We start from the raw sequence: 13,180 nt of genomic DNA, 5'->3' as shown, positions 1-13,180 counted from the left end.
CGAAGAGTGAGTTAATCTAAGATTAAAAGTTAACCGACACTTGTGAAACTGGGCCTTATACATTTAATAGACATTGTTAAGCATTGCCACGTATATACATATATTGTTGTTACAAAATATATTTTATACATATAAATATTGTTTTATTCAGGAGAGCCTATACTTAGTTTATTAAAATATATTTATCAAATATGTTTTAAAGTTAAAAATACAAATACAAATAGATTTCTATATAAAGATCGCAATAACAGGATAACTATTCGATCTTTGTTTTTTACAATAGTTAAAAAATAGATATTTATATGAATTATTTACACGCATTATGAGTTGTGACGCTTCGCGCTGATGTTGATAATCTCTTTTTACCGAATGTATATTTTATGTTTTATTATTTTATTATTTTATGCGAGAAAAAAACGATACAGAGAAGTTAATAGTATTTTGATCTTTCACGATAAATTTTCCAAATAGTGAAGTTGCCCAGTTGCAAGGGTCACAGTTGCTTTGTCAAGGCTGTGTTGGAGGCTGTTTGCTCAGATGCTTGTTAACCGTGTGAACATCCAATATGTTATCTCGTGTGTGCACTTAGGTCCTGCATCGAGAATAGATTCACTTGGATCATTAAGTCAATTGGTGGATACACGGTGACAGAATATTTGTCATAACAGCTGCAATCGTTTCAAATTCGCTCTTATTTGACATTCATTAAAAGTATAACATACATATATGCAAATAACATGCATGAAATCATTTATCTATCGTGAAAAGGATATTGTTGCTTGTTATATTTTTTACATAGCTATTATATTCGATAAAGGAATTTATTGCTTTCAAATTAATAATAATTTAAAAATAGAATATCGAGAACAATCAATTAGATTTCAAGTAAATATTCAAAAATGTTTGTGTACAAAGATACTTGCATTTTGTTAATTTATACTCCTGTTATTAAAAAGACGAGTTTATATCAAAATAATATCAATTATTGGTAAATCCGCATAATTGGCATCGAATTTTTTGCGGATATCTCGAGAGAGCTGCTTATTCGGAGTAAATACACAGTCAAAAGAAATTTGCGATACTCCGATAAACTTTTAAAACTTGTATGATTTACAGGCGGCAGCCTGAATTGAAGTGGTTCAAAACGTCTTGATTAACGACTGCAGATGGTTTGTATAGTTATTGACTTTGTATGGTTGTGTGTATATATATATATATATATATCAATAACCAGATCATTTCGAAAATAACGTGTTTTATCTGATCATTCTTATCCAGATTTCGCTAACCGACTTTCGAATGAATGTCTGCTCGCAAATACATGTTTCACATATGTCCCGCGAATATATACAGGTACCTCCCGTCTCCGTCTAATGTTAATTTACTGCAAACCACGTTCTGCTGCTCGTGAATGAGACCGGGGATGTTAGGAAGCAGTCCGATGGGCAATGAATGCGAGCTTTTCCTCGCTCTCTGCGTTTCGGCATATTGAAGTTTATACCCACGAGAGGCTCTCTCTCTCTCTCTCTCTCTCTCTCTCTCTCTCTCTCTCTCTCTCTCTCTCTCTCTCTTCTTTTTCTTTTTTTTTTGTCTCTGCACGCAGCTCTCGTTCTTCCTTAATCCTCGACACGCGAGAGCGTGTGCATGTGCGTACCTATCGCGTCATGCATACTTGTGCACTAGCACAGGCGAACGATATAAGCGGTTAATACCGAGGCGGTGCGCGAGGTGCGCCCTGGTGACTTCACCTTCCTTTCTACGTAGGTACGATCGGACGCCGGGATGCAAGTGCACTCGCATTATTCATTCGACGTACAAACCCTGCGATCGCGGAACCGGCCCGATCCCCGTGGCACCTGTCTTGACCGTGGCAGGCGCGAGACGCAGTCCGCTCGCGTAGTCCGCCTATCACCGCTGCACGATGCCATTAATTATCTGGGTATATGCTTCGGAGATCCGAGGCAAAAGCCGACTTCGGTCGTCTTAACGAGCCGCAGAACGGCTCCGCCGATCGGGAATCGATGCTAACGGTGCAGTATTAAACTCTCTAACTAGCATTAAAGATACGGATTGGAACAGATTTTGTATCGTTTGGACGATTAATTTAAGGAAATGTTTCTCTTAAAAAATTTGATTATAAAACATGTTTAATTATATATAATTCGCTTATACATTGAATTTAAAATTAAATAAATTTTAATCTTTGCCGAATTAAATCTTGAAGAATATTCTTAAAGATAGATATTTTCAAAATATTAAATATATTTAAAATGTTCAAAGATACGTAATTTTCTATCATAAATATTGAAAATTATAAATTGAAAATGAATTAGCTTTATTTGATACTAGCTTAAGCTGTCCGGCGTTGTCCGTCGAGGAATTTGTGAAAACACATTTTACCCCTTTTCATCCCGTTAGGGATCAAATTCCTAAAAATCTCTTTTTAGTGGGTGCTTACGTCATAGAAGGAATATACTTTCCAAATTTCATGTTCCTAGGTTTAGAGGTTCGGGCTGGGCGTTGATGAGTCAGTCAGTCAGTCAGGACATTTGTTTATATATATATATATATATATATATATATATATATATATATATATATATAGATTTAATGAATGGCGAAAATACAATATGATTTTATATTTTCGTCGCCAAACGATATTTATAAATATCGTGTTTATTGTAACCTATAAAGTTTATACATGTATTTATTTAAAACAATAGTCTTAATATGTATATTAATATCAAATGTTATTTAAAAGCAGACAGGGGGCAAACCTTCTGGTATGGCGCAGAAGGGAGATAAGGGAGTGTGAATGGGAGGAAGGTCAGTCGTTAGGACAATTTAGACGAACAGAAAAGTTCCATTGCAACCGTGTACTTTATTGGCCATTGTTACATGAAACGGAGTGACAGTTACTAGTTTTCTCCATTACTCAATGCCGTTCGCTAATTCCTGCGAATTAGCATATACGCATCTCGCTCGGGGCCTGAATTTTATATTTATTTCTGAAAAATCCGCGCGATAAAAGCTGATATCATCACGCTATCAGACCAGTATGTAACCACTTGATAATAAAGTACTTCGAATCAGTTTAGATAAAGAAGTGCGAATTCGCATTTTTCAAAAACCTAATCTACTCAGTGATAAGAAATGAGAGTTCTTAGTAAAATGAGAGACAACAAATTATTATCTTTTTCTGTTGAACGTTAATTAATGGATAACGTTGATCTGTCATTAATATCATCGACGCACAAAAAAGAAGAAAATACGTCGAATTATATCACAGTGTTTAGGTCGTTCGCGTCGAGTCTCATCTGTTATATAATCCTTCATATCGATCGATAAGTTTATTTAACTAATAAACTTTTATTTTCTGTCTTCGTACGTTGCGATTCTAATTATTTTACATATAAACGCAACGGGACATGTTTGAAGTGATAAATCCGATTAAAATCACAATGGATTTATGACAATCCATTACATATATCAATGAATCGACAGATTATAAAGAGCCCGAGTGCATTAGACGCGTAGTTTCATGGCAACGACCTTAATCCGTTATGCGTGTATTTGAAGCCTAACACGAGCGCGTCATAAATCCATTATTCGTCGAGGATACGTTACGAAGAGAAATCGGACATCGGCTCGCGATAGTTTTGGTTTATATGGAATTCTGATCGCGCTCCTGCGAGTAGCAGTTACAATGTATACCTACCTACCTATACGGGATTTGTGTTCGTCGCCGCGCGCAATAAAGTTAAATAATCGGTTGAGCCGATTACAAACCAGAACTTCTGCACATCGAGCCTATCGTCGATTCGCAGTTACTAAACTCGCTTCTGTCTGATAGTCCATCGTCGTTCACGAGCATGTGCCATTAGGTTTTCTTTCTTTGTCTTTGTTCGTGGTCCAAGGAATGAAATTTTCCTTCAACTTCTGCTTTTTTAACGAGAATTAAACGAGGCAGAGAGGAAGATTTGAGAGGCATTCGAGTGGCACGTGAAACGTTTTGTCAAACCTTCGGTAACTGCTCAAATTCCGTGCCAATCAAGTAGGAAAGACGCAATTTTTCTCTCCGTTTTTAAGGCGTTGTGAAGTTTTAAGAAGCTCCCAATTTAATCGAAAATTTGAAATTTCTGAAGGTTTAGATTATAATAATATTAAGATCAGACAAAGTCTGAATAATGCATTAGAAAAAAAAACATTTTATTTCAATATGACGTAACAACTTTATATCTATTATATTTATTTTAGATACAATAAATTCGTAAGAGTGTATGGAAGAGCATTTAATATCCGATACATCAAAAAAATCAAGAAAATACATTAAATAAAAATAAAGATTCCAAGCCCGTTATTTTAAATTCTTAAAACGTTACGCATTAACGTCAATTTCCCAATTAAATTGGCGATTAATAAGCTGGCGGTATGATATTTCCTGTCTTAAAAATTGAAATCTACCTAACCCCGCATCGATATCCTCTCACTCTGACGCTAAAATTATCCGACAGAAACTGTTAAATTCGATTTAACGTTTTTAATGGACAGTAAAGAATTAAAACTCGAAAATTCGATTTTCAGCATCAAAAGCGTGAATTACGGCGAGAAGAGCTTTTAAAGTTGAAATTCTTGATAGCACCTTGGCAACTGTCCGACTAATCCACCAGGAAAGCTCAAGGTGCAACGACGTCGATGCCCTTTCAGAGCGGTGCACTGCACGTGCGCCGCCGTAAAGTCGTCGAACGATGTCCCGGTGGCCCTTCGTGGGCGCGAGTAATCCTCGTAGATTGGCGCGGCACAATAATTCGTCTCGTATCGGCCTCGTGGGGCTGTACCCGGGGGTGTTAAACGAGCGATATTTTTTCTCCGGAAATACCAGCATCGGTCGCCGCTGCACCTGTCCTGCGATCTATCTAGCGAGAGGAGTTTTGTGCCAGTTTAGTGTGGCTTCCTTTCCATTCCCGGCTTAATCCTGCAAATGCAGAAATCGTGTGCTCGAAACGATATAAAGATCGTCGCAAATTATTAACGTCACATTAATACGAAACGGTTATGTCGCTGTCGCATATGCGAGATATGAAAGATCATAAATTAATATTGACATTCTTGATAATATATTATGGACTTTATTTAATTGCTCTTTAATATAATTTGGCACTTTTCTCCAAACTTCATCGCTTCTTCTCTCTCGTACGATTTATCATAATCCAGAGGCGGTAACGTTTCCAGAGTGATTCGTGTCGATGCAACTTGATTTCAGTATAAGCAAGAACTATATCGCCATCCCGCGCACGTATTGCAGGTCAATGCTGATATTTTCTTTATATGCTTTATACGCCGCTGCTTTTATACACCGTTAAAACGAATAGCCGCTGCGCGGCAGTAGTAAAACCGCAGTAAATCGATGTATCGTTGCGAGAACGACACCCAAGGCGTACAAGAGGATGAGCTAGAGCATGGACGCGTCGCGACGTCCGAATATCGTGTTCAACGCGACGCTTATCTCCAATGTGTCTTTTCCGGTGCGCAAGTGTTGTTCAGCGGAAGACTTGAGAACATTACCGTGTGCACCTGACATCACACTCGGGATCTTGATTGCAAAATATCTGCGACGTGGACGCGGCTCTTTATACAAACGTCTAGTTTACGGCGACAGATTTCCGTACGTACATACATATACGGAGAGAGTTAATGATACATATCATAACAGAGGAGCCCGTTTACATTCGCATGGTGGATGTTCAAATATTTAACAGCGCTCGTGTATTTACTCAGACACGTTGCATCGTTGGTATAACACTCTGCGGCTGCGTTTGGCTCTTTGACAAAACGATTCCGCCCGGGGAATTCTTTTTATTTGTACAATCCGCCAATTGCCCAAAGATAACGTCATTGAAATCCAGGCACGTATCCAGCATTTGATAGGAGAGAATGAGACGTAAATGCGAGAACAAAGATTCAAATTTTTCAACTTTTTTTTCTCGGATCGATTGCGCTAACGCTCGTTCGTATGATAAAATATCTCATCTTGAGTTAATTAAATTAATATTTTTTTAAATTTAGGCTAAAATTTTACAGAAAGTAAAAATAATGTAGTCATAATAAACTAAAATTACTGAATTAGAGATAATATTGTAAGTAAAAACAGAATTATATACAACGAACTGAATTAAAATCATTTTTTCGACATTTATCGAAATATTTTTATATTCATAATTTTTTGTTAAATATAACGACGGGAAAGTAACAACTTCGTTGCCGGAATCGGATGTTGTAGCACGTGATGCGCCTAATGGAACATGGAAATGCATGAATAACTGTACTTTTTTTTATCGCGAAAAATGTCGAAAAATACCGTCGCTGTAGCACGGTTAGAAATTAATCCGATATGTCACGAGATATATGTACATGACTCATTGCGCTACGCGGATTCATTGTTTCCCGTGTTGGCGAGAGAGTAATCCTCGATGAGGCGAGCGTAACATCAAGAAATGGGCTCAAAGCTATGAAAAAAAAAAACGGGATCTCCTAACGAAAGCTCGTCGCCAGTCGCTTAATTAAGCGCCACGGACATCAGTGCTCCTACCTAATCTTTGTCGTTTCATTCTTCCGGAAGAGACAGCAGATATGCGCAAGAAACGACGATAGTAAACACGGAATAGCCGTGAACGGAGGAAGGTGAGAAGATACTCGAGGTAAGCGTAAACAATTCCCAGTACAATTAGGAAGCGTTTGTCCGCCTGTGTTTGTTGAAGGATCAGTAACCAGCTTGGGTAACGCCTAACTATCTGTCACTAGACGGTCGAGTGACGACTGTTCGGTCATGCGGTGAATTTACAGATGGTTTATGACGCACGATAAGGGATGCAGAAACGCTGCTTAATAAGAAGAGAATAATCGATAATGCCATGTAACGATTCGATTCACTGACAAGACATTCCATTGTTCATTATTATTATTAAGACATTACACAATTTACCATTACTGTGAATGGATGATTTAAATCGTATCTCGCGAACATTATCGTGAAAATCGATCGCACCGTAATCGTGGACCGTAATCGCACATATAGAGAACTGATCTATATAATTTAATATTCTAGATAATCTAGATTATTGGGTGGACATGCAATGTCCCGAAAAATCAAAATCACAAAAATTGAAAACTATGCGCAATGTGCCGAAAGGGCATAATCTCGAAATCTTAGAAACGTGACAATGTGCCGAAATGTCATAATCCCGAAATCTTAGAAATGAGACAATGTTCCGAAAAGTTATACCGTTCAATCGTAATATATATATACTTTGACTGCTGTTAAATTAACCGTAACGATAAAAAGCATATAGTTTCACGATCGACACTATATAAATTGACAATATTAAGTAGTACATTGGCGATTTTGACGACAGTGAACAAATAATATAAATTTACCTTATATCTTGACGAGAACATATTTATTCCATATAATTTTAGCCAAAAATGACTCGGATTTTGACATAGTTCCGGAGTCGGCGCGCAACAAAAATACTTAACAAAAATCTATGAAATCAGCTTTAAAAAAAAACATTATATAAACAAGAAAAAAAGGCTAAAACCATTTTGTAGCGTTTTTCTATCATTTTTCTATACCTATATCATTTATGACTGCCGAAATATATACGCGAATAAGTAAGTGTTTAATGAAGATAAAAAGTCGCTCGGCGCACGTTTCGTTAAGATCTTGCGCGCTTTCTCGTCTTAGTAAATCGAAACTGTAAAATTGCCAGTATTAATAATGACTAATTCCAATAGGGCAGATTTCAAACTAACGAGTGCTTGTTGAATCGTCTTTCTATCGTTTGCGGTTGCCGAGATATAAGCGTTTAATGAAAATAAAAAATCGTTTGGCGCCCGAATCTTTAAGATTTTGCGCGCTTTCTCGTCTTAATAAACGGAAATAAATAATTGCCAATAATAAAAGTGAGCAATTCTAATAGAATAGAGCGCGATCGAAAAAGTTCTTTTTGAATCATCTTTCTGTCTTTTACGATTGCCGAGATATAAACGTTTAATGAAAATGATGAATGCGGCGAGGCGCGTGATTTTTTTGGCTAGCTCGCGCTTTATTGCTTTAATAAACGAAAGTACATATATATATATATATATAATTGCGAGTAATACAATTGAGTAATACCAATAGGGCAAAGTACCAAGTACAAAGTCTTTTTTTAATCATATTTCTATCATTTACGGTTGCCGAGATATAAGCGTTTTATGAAAGTCAGAAATTATTTGGCGCCCAATCTTTACGGCACGCGCGCGCTTTATCATGTTAAATAAACGGAAGGACGTAATTGTTAGTAACAAAATCGAGATATTCCAATAGCGCAGAGTATAAACTAAACAGTCCTTTTTGAATCATCTCTATATCTTCGGCGGTTGCCCAGATATTTGCGATAAACGATAGGGAAAAGACTTTCTCGCGCCAAGCCAGCGACACATGGCCTTGACCTACTTATTGAGCGGCGGGCCGCGGGCGGCGGGACACTTGTCAGCTGTACATTGACCTACTTTCTAAATTGACCTTGACCTAGATCGCCGAGTCCAGGAATGCCGGCGCGCGCCGCGGCGTGCACGGCAACGTCTATCGTAAATATTTTGGTGTTTTGGCTAACTGATTTTTAAAGGATTATTTTAAGTATAATAGCGAGTGACCTGCTTTCAAAGCAGCGTCGTCACGCTGTCACAGCTTTCTCCCTAATGTGAGATGTAGATATTATTAATGATATTGCAATCACATTAGCGCTAATTACAATATTTTATGTCGTTTTTGAATGATGTTTATATCTGCGGTGGTTGCTGATATATATAAGAATTTATTAATCGTTGGCTATATGCATTATGCAAAAGCATTTTATAACTTTTTATCGTTTAATCTTGTTCGAGAGAGCATGCCTCACGTTAAAGGACACATAACAGTGATAAGATAAACGTATTTCTTGAGATTAGTCCCGTGTCGTTCGTCGCATTTCGGATCGTCTTCCTGCCGAGTACGACTAGCACGAGCGACGGCATTCGTAATTCGTAGTTTCCTTTTTCTCGTTGGCTAGCATTATGCAACAGCATTCTATAACTCTTTATCGTCTAATCTTGTTCGAGATAATATACTTCGCATTAAAGGACACATATAACAATGATAAGATGAATATATTTCTCGAGATTTGTTTAGTGTCGTTTGTCGCATTTTCGACGTTCTATCTTTCTTGTCGAGTGAACTACAACGGCATTCGTAGCTCCTTTTCCTCGCTAGCTTGCATTATATATGCAACAACATTCTAAAACCTTTTATCATTTAATCATGTTTGATACAGTATGTTTCGCATTAAAGAACACATGGCAATGATAAGATAAGCGTATTTCTTGAGATTAGTCCAGTGTTGTTCGTCACATTTCGGAGCTTCTTTCAGAACGCCGCCCGACGGCACTCGCCGCTACCTCTTTCTCGTTGCCTAGCATTATGCAACAATATTCCGAAACTTTTTATCGTTTGTTGTTCGTGAGAGCATACTTTGCATTAAAGGATACATAAGAATGTATTTCTCGAGATTTATTTAATGTCGTTTGTCACATTTCGACGTTCCGATTTTCTCGCCGAGCGAACAGCAACGGCATTCCTGGACATAGCTCATTTTTCTCGTTGCTTAGCATTATGCAACAATATTCTAAAAATTAAAGTAATTTTTAAATCGACCGTGACTGGCAATATTCTAAAACTTTTTATCGTTTAATTCTGTTCGAGAAAGCATGCCTTACATTAAAGGGCACATAACAAGGTTAATATAACTTCATTTTTATTGCATAATGCTAGCCAACGAGAAAAAGAAAACTACGAATTACGAATGCCGTCGCTCGTGCTAGTCGTGCTCGGCAGGAAGACGGTCCGAAATGCGACGAACGACACGGGACTAATCTCAAGAAATACGTTCATCTTATCATTGTTATGTGTCCTTTAACGTGAGGCATGCTTTCTCGAACAAGCTTTGAACGATAAAAAGTTATAAAATGCTTTTGCATAATGCATATAGCCAACGATTAATAAATTCTTATATATATCAGCAACCACCGCAGATATAAACATCATTCAAAAACGACATAAAATATTGTAATTAGCGCTAATGTGATTGCAATATCATTAATAATATCTACATCTCACATTAGGGAGAAAGCTGTGACAGCGTGACGACGCTGCTTTGAAAGCAGGTCACTCGCTATTATACTTAAAATAATCCTTTAAAAATCAGTTAGCCAAAACACCAAAATATTTACGATAGACGTTGCCGTGCACGCCGCGGCGCGCGCCGGCATTCCTGGACTCGGCGATCTAGGTCAAGGTCAATTTAGAAAGTAGGTCAATGTACAGCTGACAAGTGTCCCGCCGCCCGCGGCCCGCCGCTCAATAAGTAGGTCAAGGCCATGTGTCGCTGGCTTGGCGCGAGAAAGTCTTTTCCCTATCGTTTATCGCAAATATCTGGGCAACCACCGAAGATATAGGGATGATTCAAAAAGGACTGTTTAGTTTATACTCTGCGCTATTGGAATATCTCGATTTTGTTACTAACAATTACGTCCTTCCGTTTATTTAACATGATAAAGCGCGCGCGTGCCGTAAAGATTGGGCGCCAAATAATTTCTGACTTTCATAAAACGCTTATATCTCGGCAACCGTAAATGATAGAAATATGATTAAAAAAAGACTTTGTACTTGGTACTTTGCCCTATTGGTATTACTCAATTGTATTACTCGCAATTATATATATATATATATATGTACTTTCGTTTATTAAAGCAATAAAGCGCGAGCTGGCCAAAAGAATCGATTATGACATTTCGGCACATTGTCATAGTTTTCAATTTCTGTGATTTTGATTTTTCTGGACAATATACGAGTTTTCAAATTTCGGTACATTTTTTTTCGGGACTTTGCATGTCCACCGATTATTGTAGTTAAGATTACGTGATTATTCCAGGATGGAGGAAGCGATATCTCATAGTTCTTAATGGTAGATTGATGTTTTTATTTCAAAATGTACATGATGCATGGTAATTCGACCCTATAAACGAACAAGAATTCTGTCTCCACGAAACTCTGCTTGAAGATCGACGAAAAACTTTCGCGATAGGTTGCTTGAGGATTACTGAGGGTCTGGTTGTGCAAGATTTAATCTGCATGATGTCTGCGGACGATAGTCAATCATAGGTGTTTGAATAATCTTGCGAACTAATTTAAATAATCGAGAAATATATTGTGGTTTTCTCGAATATTCAAAAACTGTTCACTTCTGTTGTACCATACAATCTCAGTTACAATAATCAGCTTCTACATTTCTACAATAAAAACTATATACAATAATTTTTTTGTGTTTTACGTATTGCCAAAGAATATTTTATTATAAATTAAATTTTTAACTGTATTAAATGTAATATTTTAATTATTTCATTAGTATTATATTGTTGCGTACAGAATTATCTTAACGATCAATCCGCGTGGTTTTTCGCGATATATAAGAATCAGAGACATCGAGACGACCAATCGCAGCGGTGACCAGGGTAGATTATACCATCACGAGCTGTGTCAGTGCCGGAATTAAGTTATTGGCGTACGGACTCGGAGCCCCTGAATCGCGGAGGAACTTGGCTCGACGTACGGTAATTTGATATCGGATAACCGTTCCTGTCGTCGGCACGACCGACATGGGCCTCTGAAGGCACACGCACGTCGAGTCTGGTTGCACGTCCAGCGGAAAGCGCATTAACCCGCGAAAAGGACGCGCGCGCGGATGGGAAATGCTCGGCCGGATTTATCTGCCGACTCGTCGTCGTCCCTCTCACCGATAAAAGCTGGCGACTAAAAGTCAGAATTTTTTATAGCCGCTCTAGATAAACTCCCCGCGGAATGGCATTCGCGGAAATTTAATTACTTACTGCGGGGCAGATTAACGCCGATGCGAAATCTAGATAATGTATTTAGGAAAAGTTGATATCGCGCCGGGAGCGACTGAAATATACGGACGATAATTACGGACTGAGTGACGGCACCATCTCCGTTATTATTTCCAGTTGGCAGCTTCGGCGATCCCGATTATACTCGAGATACCTGTTAGGAACAGGAAAAAAACTCGTCGATACTTAATTTTATAAGTATTTTACAATTATTATCCGTAATTGGTTTATTTCCCTTTTCCGGAAGGTTCATTTTAAGTTCAACGTCAGTGTCACGCGGGAATGTAGTTTTCAAAGAGATTGCGATTATCTGCGTGACATTGCATAAAGGACTCGTAGAGAAAAACTTAATTTAGCTCATTGTCAGTATAGTCTTTGTCAGCACGTGAATATGCGAACGAACGTGTGCGCACCGATGTGCAGGTAATCATTCTATCTGTCCGTTTCGCGGTTAATACAAATTTCTGAGGAAATCCCCGTCAGTCAACCGATTCGTTTCATAATTTGCAAACCTTATGGTCTGTCACTATTATCCCGAGTTTAAAAAAATACCTAATGATGGCAAGAAAACTCTCACGAATCAGACGAGACAGGAGAAATGTTTTTGCTTTATTTCCGTCGCGTCTTATTATTTTCTGTAGTCCCTAACTTTTAATCGATCGAGTTCAATCTGGCGTTTTTGTTTCCCCGAATATGATTAAATGAAATTGGATATTCTCGTCCGAGCTGTGTCTCCGATAGCGAATACGAAATTCGAGATTGATCGCTCGATTCGTTCTTCTTTTCAATAATAACTGATTTTTTCCTGGAAAATTGCTCTTCAGCTGGATTGATATCAAATCTTATGATCTAACTGATAAGAACCTTACAAAACTTTAATGTTTAATTCTTATCTGAAATTAATAGTTAATAATAGTAAAAAAAACTTACTTAAATTGTACGACGGAAAGTAATGTCGAAGCATATTTGATCTCTCATATTTGTTTGCAATATAGCGTACGTTGTTTTGTCAAAGATGAGACACGAGCGAGCTCCCTCGTAACCAGCAAATTGCTTTAAATACCAAATTGAAATTTCTTAGCACCGCGTAAGCTTACATTAGCTGCTCAGTCCCGTTGCCTGAATACCTGAGAAGTATGGCGCGTCACTTAGCTGCAATACGGCTGGTAGCTGAAACTAGGGGCTGGTCACGTAATTC

This window comes from Temnothorax nylanderi, unplaced genomic scaffold (assembly GCF_030848795.1).
Source record: "Temnothorax nylanderi isolate EJ_2023f unplaced genomic scaffold, tnyl_v1.0 TNYL_tig0220_pilon, whole genome shotgun sequence".
In the NCBI taxonomy this organism is placed as follows: Eukaryota; Metazoa; Arthropoda; class Insecta; order Hymenoptera; family Formicidae; genus Temnothorax; species Temnothorax nylanderi.
This window is presented reverse-complemented; position numbering follows the sequence as displayed.